Here is a 10,962-nt window from a genome sequence, read left to right as displayed (position 1 = left end):
GGATCATATGCACTTATGATTGGAACTCTAGCAAGCATCTGCAAGTACTAAAGATCATTAAGGTAAAACCCAACCATAGCATTAAAGCATCAAGTCCTCTTTATTCCCATATGCAACAATCCCTCTTACTCGGGTTTGTGCTTCTGTTCACTCACCAACCCACTATAAGCGAATCATGAACGTATTGCAACACTCTACAGCGGGAACCCCTCACGCTTGCGCGACACGGAGGGCACCATAGGACAGCACCAAAGTAAAACATACAACTCATACCAATCTAGATCATCAATCAACCCAAAGACAAAAGATATCTACTCAAAACATCATAGGATGGCAACACATCATTGGATCATAATATGTGGCATAAAGCACCATGTTCAAGTAGGGGATTACAATGGTGTGCGGGAGAGTGGACCGCGTAAAAGAGATGAGGATGATGATGAGGATGGTGATGTTGATGAAGACGATCATCGCGGCGATGATTCCCCTCCCGATGGCACTCCGGCACCACCGGAAGAGAGGAGGAGAGGTTCTCCCCCTTGTGCTTCTTCCTCCATGGCCTCCACCCTCTGGTCCTTGGCCTTCATGGTGATGAAGACCCCTCCGGGATACTCCTCCATGGCCTCCGGTGATGATGGCCCCCTCCGGCAGGGTGCCGGAGAGGGCCCTGATTGGTTTTTCGTGGCTACAGAGGCTTGCGGCGGTGGAACTTCTGATCCAATCTCCGTTCTGGAAGTTTTAGGGTACGAGAGTATATATGGGTGCAGGGGAGCTACGGGGGGCCACAAGGCAGAGGGGCGCGCCCCCCACCCTCGTGAGCACCTCCTGTATCTCCTGACGTAGAGTCCAAGTCTATCTGGTGGCTTATCTTCCAAAAATAACTTCTCCAGTTGATTTTGTTCCGTTTTGACTCCGTTTGATATTCCTTTTCTTCGAAACACTGAAATAGGCAAAAAAACAGCAAATCTGGGCTGGGCCTCCGGTTAGTAGGTTAGTCCCAGAAATAATATAGAAGTGGATAATAAAGCCCAATATTGCCCGAAACAGTAGATAATATAGCATGGAGCAATCAAAAATTATAGATACGTTGGAGACGTATCATATATACTGAATCTACCATGCTATTTTATACTGAATCTGCCATGTTATGTATACTGGATCTGCCATGTTAAGTATACTGAATCTGCCATGTTATTTATACTGAATCTGTCGTGTTGTTTATACTAAATCTGTCATGTTAGTTCTACTGAAATATGCCATGTTATTTGTAATGACTCTGCATCGCGTAGATTTCCGTGTTCACTCAACGCATTTTACTCATGCATAGTGTATTGTGTGCAAACTATGGGAAACAAGTTAAAAGAGTCACGTGCAGCAACCGCAAAAAGGTTACGGCTACATGATCAAACTACCATGCTAGCCGGTACAGTTAGCAATGAAAACAAAGAACCAAATAGCCAAATGAAAAACGACGATAACTTTCACTAACCATGTCTGATGAACTACATTTGTCATGTTTTAAAACATTGTAGACGCATTCGAAACACCAAACTGGTGCTACCAACGATGAAAACATAATAATAATGATAAACATAAACGTATATGTTGTCACGCCTAAATAGGTTCACATCCACACATATATTACATAAAATATTCAAATGTCGCTCACACACCACCACTACATACTAGGCTACGCGGGGTTGCGGTCATAACATAGCACACAGACATAGTTTTGAAAAGAACAAAGGTAATACCTTACATTCCTCGGCAACAGAATGTAAGGTAGGCGTTCGGTATGGAGCACCACGTGATCACTTGTACTTCTTGGTGACTTTATTGACAGCTTCCTTTATGAACTCATGTGCTCCGGACCACGTGTTGAAATCTTCATTCGTCAACCAGTTCCATGTGTAAATTTTGCGGAGCTCAATGACCATTGCAACTGTGACAACAGGAACCAGTCTACCTTCCCACTTTGCAAGGTATTCCAATATGTGAAAGCCATAGTCCATCCTGTAAAATAAAAGAATCAGGTGAACTCGCAAGGACAGAGATAACAATAATAAACTTCAATTCAGAGGTGACAAGAGGGTTAGCATTGGTGTAGAGGACACATGAAGAAAGAGATGGGAAATTACTTGTTCCCTTGCTTCGTAGGCGCCACGTACTCAATTGGAAAATGTCTGATCTGGACCTTTGAGTGTTTGTAGTGGCGGTTCCATGTCTCTTTGAGGTTGTTGATGAAGTATTCAGCATGCGTAGAAAGGTCTGCATCAGCTGCCGAACGCATTGAATCAAGCACCTCAAAACATTGGTTCTTCAGGTCAAGGCAGATCGCGTAGTGGTGACCACACTTATCATGTGGGTCGTGTGGTGCAAGCTCCTGGAACATGGGGAACAGGACCTGCAAGTAAAATGAAGGAAAGAAGAAGCAGAGTTCACATGAAGAACAGAAAAATGGTGTAATTGGGAAAATGACGTGTAAGGATATCACCGGTTGCAGTAACAGGCACATAGTGACATAAAGCAGCAAGGGGCCAAAAAGTAGAATCGCATAGAATGTTTAGTTATAGTGGATAGTTAAAAGAAGTTGCCATCCATGTATGAACAAAGTTGCCCTGTATTTTAGTTTGAAGTTTCCACATAGTTTGTACGGGGATGCAAATCAAAAGTCAGTTTACATGGCAGTTGTTGCCACATGAAACAGCTGTCACATAAACAGGGTGTAGCCCACATGTGAAAGCGTAGCTACTGGCAAAAAACATACTATGGGAGGAAAAAATGTGCAAAAAAGGAAGGAGTACTCACACATTTCTTCATTGTGAGCTTGAATTCACCATGCGCAGCAAAATGCTTCCTTAGGATTTTGTGGTGGAAGTCACCATCTCATATTTTGCTGGTCACACTGTAATGCATGATTGTTTTGTTGGGAGACATATCCATATGCCTGTTGATGAAGTCAATCCCACATACAACTACATTCATCGACATTTTACCGAGTGGCCTCACAGAGTCGGCAAGATCACCCAGGTCGACGTACGTCGCTTCGCATTGTATGACCTTGGTTCTGTCCAAACATGAGTTGTATGAAAATGATATAACATGAAAGAATCATGTCTACTAAGTAAAAAAGAAATAAAACATAAACGGATCATATCTAGAAATAGAAAAAAGATGAATGGTAAAAAGAGCAAAGCAAAATGAGAGGTTATGTGGTGTGGTCATTACGCTTTCAGCTCCTTCATGTGCTTGCTGCTGGCCCTCGCGTTTCCAAATTGCTTGACAATATCGTGCAACTGGTTCTGCTCCTTTGGGCCCTTGACTTCGGGCTCGTAGTCATCCGCGGGAGGTGGGTGAACTACCCTCTGCTGCCTCACAGAACCAGGGGTGGCACTTCTAATGGTATCCTCAGATACCGTCTCAGCAGACACGTTGGAACTTGATTTCCCCTGACCTCGTGAGGACCTCCTCTGCAATGTTGCCTCCTCAATCATGCGGTAAGCTTCATCAAGTGACGGCGAAATCTCCTCAGGGGTGCCTGCAAGGATCAAAAAGTGGGTTAGGATACCTGAAAAACAAAACAAATGTAGTGTGAAAAGAAAGGGTGCATGATATGAAATGTAGGTACAAAAAGTAGGGAGTTGCCATGTGGAGGCAAATCCAGTTGCCATGTGTAGTGCACTGTAGTTTCCATGTGACAACAACTACAGTTGCCATGTTGTGTCAACTCCAGTTGCCATGTGATTGCCGAATGGAAAATGCAGCATGAAAACAAAATTGCAGGTGACATGGTGCAGCAAATCCAGTTGCCATGTGTAGTGCACTGTAGTTGCCATGTGACAACAACTACAGTTGCCATGTTATATCAACTTTAGTTGCCATGTGGTTGCCGAATGGAAAATGCAGCATGGCAACAAAAATGTAGGTGACATGGTGTAGCAAACCCAGTTGCCACATCATCACATAACAGTTACCATCACAAGTGAGAACCCCAAAAAAATGCTTGGGACAAAAGTCAGACTACACAGATGTATACAAGAAAATGATAAGCGTAGAAGAAATGTACCTTGCACGATCGGCTCTGTGACCTTGACAGCCTTCCTGTCCTCGACCATTGGTTGCGCCATCATTGCGGCCATGCCTGCCGGGAAAGCAAAGGCAACTGGCGTAGGATCTTGCACCATCGATTGATCCTGACTGATGCCAAGGCTAAAGCTCGGTGGGGTGAAGGCCATTGGGTGCCTCTCATGCCTACTAGCTGGACCACGAACAATTTGCGGGGCAGAATCCAAGGGTGAAATATCAACAAACATTTCTGAATCGGACGCTGCAGAATCATCGGGCTTATTCATAGGGCGGGGCATGTTGTCAGCATTATCAGTCGCAGCTTTCTTGACAATCTTCTTGTTTGGGCTGTAGGGGACACCAACATTGACTGGGAGCTTGGAAGTGCGTAGATTTAAGTTGGGGTTCTCCACTGCGGGTAAAGACGCAGTCTGCTCCGGACGTTCACCTCCGTCACTCGTGCCCGTCTTGCCACCTGGATCAGTTGTACTCCGGTCTTCCGGTTTCTCCATAACATTGCTTTTGGCAGGTGGTGGTAACAGTGTGGATGCAGGAACATAACCAGAATCATCTCTGCTGCTCCTAGCTACAGCCGGTGCATTGGGTATGTCTATTGATTGCTTGCGGGGGCTACGACGCCTAGGTGGAAGACCAGCTCGCGAAACGGTCGCCTTAGCAACCTCTGCGCCAAGACTCTCACCTGTGGATGGCATATCATTATGAACCGTCGCCTCAGCCACTTCTGTCATGGACACAGGAGTGCCACCACGCACACGCTTGGAATCCGTGTCAGATGAGCGGGAATCTTCCTTGCTTAGGTTGGTCTCTGGGGCGTCCACTTCAACACTTGCTGATGGGGTGGCATGGCTCATAGCAGCATCCTTCATTGCCAACAGAGTGGGCAATATTTCAGCAGTCCTGGTAGATACCGACTCGTCACTCCCTGATGTACGGATGCCTGTTGGTGTAGCCTGCACATCTGCAACCGGCGGAGATGGTCAGCCGCTTACGTTAGAGCTAGTGGAAACAATTGACGGTGCAACAGCAGTTTTGTCGACTGGCGCCTCATGAATATCTGAGTTGCCACCTGTCGACAACTTTGAATGAAGGCGTTCAAGTGGGTCCCTAATGATATGCTTGGTCGCGTGTGTAGTAGTGTTCTTCACCCTGCAAAGGAAAAGCACATGAAAGGTATTAAAAATGAACAAAAAATATTTGCCATGGTAGCCATCTTAAAAAATGAAAAAATGTATGATGTGCCAGGGCTGCCATTTCAAAACTAGGTATGAGTGAGAACACAAGCCAATGGAAAGCTGGTAGTTGCCATGTAGGTGGAATAAGAGTTGCCATGTGACATAGTTAGCAGTTGCCATGCAGAACAAGCAAGAGTTGCCATGGTAGCCATCTTGAAAAATGAAAAAAAATGTCTGATCTGCCAGGAATGCAATTTCAAAACTAGGTATGGATGAGCAGACAAGCCAATGGAAAGATGGTAGTTGCCATGTAGGTGCAATAAGAGTTGCCATTTGGCCTAGATAGCAGTTGCCATGCAAAAACAAGCAGGAGTTGCCATGCAGTTAAAAGAAAGAGATCATTGGAAAAACAACAGTTGCCATGTGGGACTGATGGCAGTAGCCCATGTGGCAAGCTGAACAGCTGCATTGAAAAGCAAAAATATAGCACTATGGCAATGAAAGAACAGGGATAACCTACTCCTTGACTGGCTTTCTCATGTCTGGCAACATGACAGGATCCCCGGTGTTGGACGTCATCGTACGAGGAGATGACCTGGTGGAAGGGGTGTCACCAGCAATGGGGGCACCTTTGTTCAATCAAGCAGAAACACGGGTTGGCGTTGGTGCCTGTTTCTTCGTAACTGCTCGTCCACCAGTTGTCGCCTCACTGCACGTATAAGAAAGTGGCAAAAAAAGGTGCCAAGTGTCAGACACGAAATTCGTTGCCACGCTTAGCAAAACAAATGCAAAAAAGGGTCAGTCTGTTCAAAAAGATAGACAAAAGAAAACACTAAAATAGAACTCGAACCTCCTCCTAGCAGCTACGGGGTCGGTCCTAGACCTCTTGCCAGGAGAGCCCTGCCCAACATCCTGTGGAGCCCTCCCCCTCTTTGAGGGCGACACCCCCTCGCCTCTCGCAGTTGTATGTTCTTTGACTTTCTCCGGTGAGGGGACATCTGGTGCAGCCTTCCCCTTCTTACCACCTGCATGAACTTCAACATGTTCATCATCATCGGTGTCGTGCTGCACGTTCTCCATGTCATCGTCATCGTCCTTGTTGAGAGCAGCATCTCCATCTAGTTCATCTTGTGTGTCAGCAAGCTCTTAGGAACTGTTGTAGTCGTACCGGCCACGGCAACCAGTTGGCCGATGTGTCTGTTCTGCAACAAATGTAGCGAACTGCCTCGCAACCGTGTCTCTGTTAGAGCCATTAAGGGATGTCCAACCCTCAACCAACTTCCCGAGCAAGCTGATCATTCCGGATGCAAACTGCCCAATTAGATGCTCAACAGGTGCCCTCGCCTGTGCACGAAACAAGAAGCAGCAATAACCAACCATGTTAGAGTCACTTTCACAAGATCAAAAATAATCCAAAGCAACCATAGATATATATCCTTGATTACGTCAGTAGGACAAGACGGAGCTGAGTGCACATCCATCCACTTTCCAAAATTTTGAGGCCCCCCAAACACGTTGTAGTCTATAGCATGCTTGGCCATCAGCTGGAAATAACCAAAAAACAGCTAGGATCTAAGAGAGAAAATGATGAACACTAACTAACAGTTCATGTATTGCAAATAAAAAAAGAGAGGAAGAGAATAGAAGTTTCAGCACGGCTGACAGAGTTGCCATGTGGAGTGAGACATGGATACCATGCGCAGACAGCCATGGCTAACAAGGTAGTCATCTCTTGTTAGCCACAGACGGTTGTCATATGAGGATTTTTTTCATATGTTATGCAACAAAAATTGTAAGAATGCTGTGTAGAGAAAGAAACCAGAACTAACCTGCAGTTTCCCATATTTGGTATCAGTTACCCTGTCTGCAGCAAGCACAGCCTTGACAGCATCGTAAGTCCACGCAGAAACAACAAACTTGTGTGTAGGCGGCGGGCCTCCTGTCCCAGTGAAGTCGACGGTGGACAGATCAAGACAGTCGACGTACATGAGCTGATGTACAACAATTTTAAAAGGAAAAAATATCAGTTGCCATCATGGTATTTTGCAAAAACAAGCTAATGCATGTTCCTACAATCATCAAGTTGAAGTGCATGAAAAGAAAAAAAGAAGTTGCCATCTGTCTGTGTTAGTTGCCATCATGGTATGATGGCAGTTGCCATCTTGTTATGATGTTAGTTGCCACAATGTCCCATCATGCTTGCCATGCATAAATCAAGGTGTTAAGAGTGTTCGCAAAGGACTAGTAAAAAAATACCATTAAATGCAGTCGACAACCCTTCTGGTACATCTTGTTTGAGAATGCATCATGCAGGAAGTCGGCAATAAACTTACACCAATTCATGTTCTTCACATCTTTCAGTTTCGCCTGCACGACACAAATTAAAGGACAACAAGTTGCCACATCAGAAATCAAATGAAAAAACATCAAAATAACTGGCAGTGACTAGCTTACACATGACATCGGAGCCAAAAAATTGAAGGAAATAAAGGAGTAGAGATAGATCATTCACCAGGATGGGGAAGCATTTGTTGCTTGGGCGAAGAGAAGTGGTCAGCGCGAAAACAGCTGAGATGAGGTACATGAGTAGCTTCATCTTAAAAACCTCGCCATGGGTTGTCATGGCCTGCAGCGAATCTTCTAGGAAAGTCGTGTTCGGCTTGGATGCCAACCCAGGAAACAAACGGGGAAACAACGTTTCCTCAATCTTATTGTTGACCTCATACATGACTTTGATTTCTCCACGGGGCACACCCAAAGTGCAAAACACGGATTCCTCGTCTAACGGCAGTCTTCCACGTCCCGGAATCACAAATTCCCTGGAGGCGGAGTCGTAAATCTCACCAAGCCAGTCGCATATAGGGTTCACTAGATTCTTGCACCGGACATCCATCAGAGCCTGCATACCCATCTCAACAGCAGCTCCCTTCTGATTGTCGGTAAATCTCTCGGTCAATGAAGTCAGGCGTTCCTGTGAAGCCCTATTGCGATTACATTTCTTCTTCTGCAAAACAGACAAATGATCATTTGTTGCCATGTTTTCACTGTCATGAAAATTTAGTTCCTAACAAACGATTGCAAGCTCAATGTGACATTCAAAAACATATGGAGGGGGCGAGGAGGGGGTGGACAGTTACCTCATTGCCGTCTTTTATCCGTCCAGTTGCCCGATTCTGCTGTGGTACATCCATGAAATCATCATCATCGTCTTGATGATCGCCGCGAGCCATTCTACTGAGGTAAGAACAAACCAAAATGTCAGGGTGGAAACGAAAAGTACTCCCTCCGTCCCAAAATAAGTGTCTTGAGCTTAGTATAAATTTGTACTAGAGCTAGTACAAAGTTGAGACACTTATTTTGGGACGGAGGGAGTATGAAGTAAGCAGTTGCCACCTAACAGAATGTACTTGCCACATGGGCTCAATTGAAAGTGGCAAATAGTGAAGGCAAATATCATATGAACACACATGCACCCTATGATTGTCAAAACATAAATGTGGCAACTAAACACATTGGCTTCACTTGAAAAATGTACAGATCGTAATGCACTTAAAACGAATGTTGAAGTTGCCATGTTAGCACAAGATATTACGAAAGAAAGGCACAAATCTTCCACTGCACAAACATATAATGTGGCAACTCACACCCTGTCCTCATACAAAATGAGTTGCCATGTGTTCAAAGGAAAAATGTGCTAGGTTGAAATTGCCATGTTAAAATGCAAAACAATTCAAAAAAGAGTTGAAAACATCTACCGAACAACCTGTAATGGCAATTCACACACTGACCTCGTATTAAAAAGGAGTTGCCATTTAGTACGGCCAAATATGTTCAGATATCACAAGTCAGCGTGGCAAAACACAAAATTGGGTCTGTAGTACATTGAATTTGCCATATTATCCTGCGTACAACATGGCAAACAGCCATAGTGTGTTCACAGAAATACTTGCCACATGGAAAGCATATTTGTGGCAACTGACACAGTTGATGTGGAAATTAGTTGCCATTCAGTGCACATAGTTGCTGAAACTGCCATGACTACCTATTTACTACACTTTACCATGCCTACAGCGTGGCAACAGCAATAACATGTGCACGAAATTAGTTGCCACATGGAAAACATATTTGTGGCAACTATCACAGTCGATCAGGAAATTAGTTGCCATACAGTGCAGATAGTTACTGAAACTACCATGTCTGTCTTCATACTACACTTTGAAAAACAACTACCTAGATCTAGGGTTCAATGGCAACTATCATAACCTGAAATTCATCAACAAAAATCTCCCTGCACTGATCACAAATAGCATTTTGAGGCAATGCGCAACTATCAGACAGAAAAACGACGGCCCAATCCCAAGGCACAACCAGGTTGTGGCTGCAGACAGGCCGAACAACACCAGCGTGACCGCCACCGCAGGGGCGACGAAACTGCTCAATACCACCGAAAACGGCAAGCACAAGACTCCGCCGCCGGCGGGAACGCCGGCGCATCGCAAACCCGCTTGAATCTCGATGAATCTCGAGCGAAGCATCGACCACAGAGGAGAGGGGAGAAATGCAGGCAAGGATTTTGAGTGTGGGAAGGAGCATTACCTTCAATCTGCAGGCGCTCCGGCGAAGATACTCCGGTCCGGCGAGTCCCACCGACGGCCGCGAATGCCGTCGACTCTTCCGCCTCCGCCGTCGCCTTCTCCTCTCGCCTTCTCTTCCAATCGACTGAACTGTGGGATGGGTTGTGCAAGTAATGAAGTGGGGAGTAAATGGAACCGTGAGGGGAGGGGGGGCGAAGTGCGCGACGGCAACCGCAGTTGGGCGTGGCGTGCGGGCGCAAATCAGTTCCACCGCACGCCCCCAAGTGGCAACCGTTGACCGCGGGGAGGCAACCGGCGTGTGGGCGAACTCTCTCACACACCACACACACGCCTTGTCCTAGGTGACACACAAAATCAGCCAAAATGTGCCAAGATTCGTGTAGAGACTGCTGGACGGCGATGGAGGCGTGTGGTTGAGTTGGCTGACGCCCACACGTGTGGGCGTTAGTGTTTTCGTACAAATATCTAGAGGTTACGAGCAAGATATTGTACCGGAGTGAACTAGATAGCCACCATTGAAGATTGTTGGGTGCTACAAAAGATTCTTAAGAGATTATAGGGACACTGCTCTAGTTTCAAACTTTTTGATCCCAAAAGGGATCTTGCAATAAATAAATGATTTTCCAGACTTTTTGATCCCAAAAGGGATCTTGCAATAAATAAATGATTTTCCAGGATAAGGGGTAAAATGCGAGAATACTTTAAATATGGTACTCCCTCCATCCTGAATTACTTGTGGTAGAAATAAAAAATAATGTATCTAAAACTAAAATACATCTAGAACATACATTTCTATGACAAGTAATTCTGAACTCTGAACGGAGGGAGTACGTACTACTAAAGGTTGTCACATTGTTGCGGCCAGGGGAAAGAAAGTGCAATTCACTCTACTGCTTGGAACAATCGAAATGAAAAGGACCCGAAGAAGTAAGAAGTACACGGTCATCTTTTTGAGAAACACCAAGGCACAACATGGACGCAAAACACTCGGTCACTCACACCATACTCACGCATCACCTACTAATTCAAGACTGACAAAGTCACAAGCGCCTTGTTATCGACGAGAACACCATCTCTGCTGAATGTATAATCCACATTAATGACACACC

This window comes from Triticum dicoccoides, chromosome 7B (genome assembly GCF_002162155.2).
Source record: "Triticum dicoccoides isolate Atlit2015 ecotype Zavitan chromosome 7B, WEW_v2.0, whole genome shotgun sequence".
Classification (NCBI taxonomy): domain Eukaryota; kingdom Viridiplantae; phylum Streptophyta; class Magnoliopsida; order Poales; family Poaceae; genus Triticum; species Triticum dicoccoides.
The sequence above is the reverse complement of the archived record's forward strand: the minus strand, read 5'-3'. Positions refer to the sequence as shown.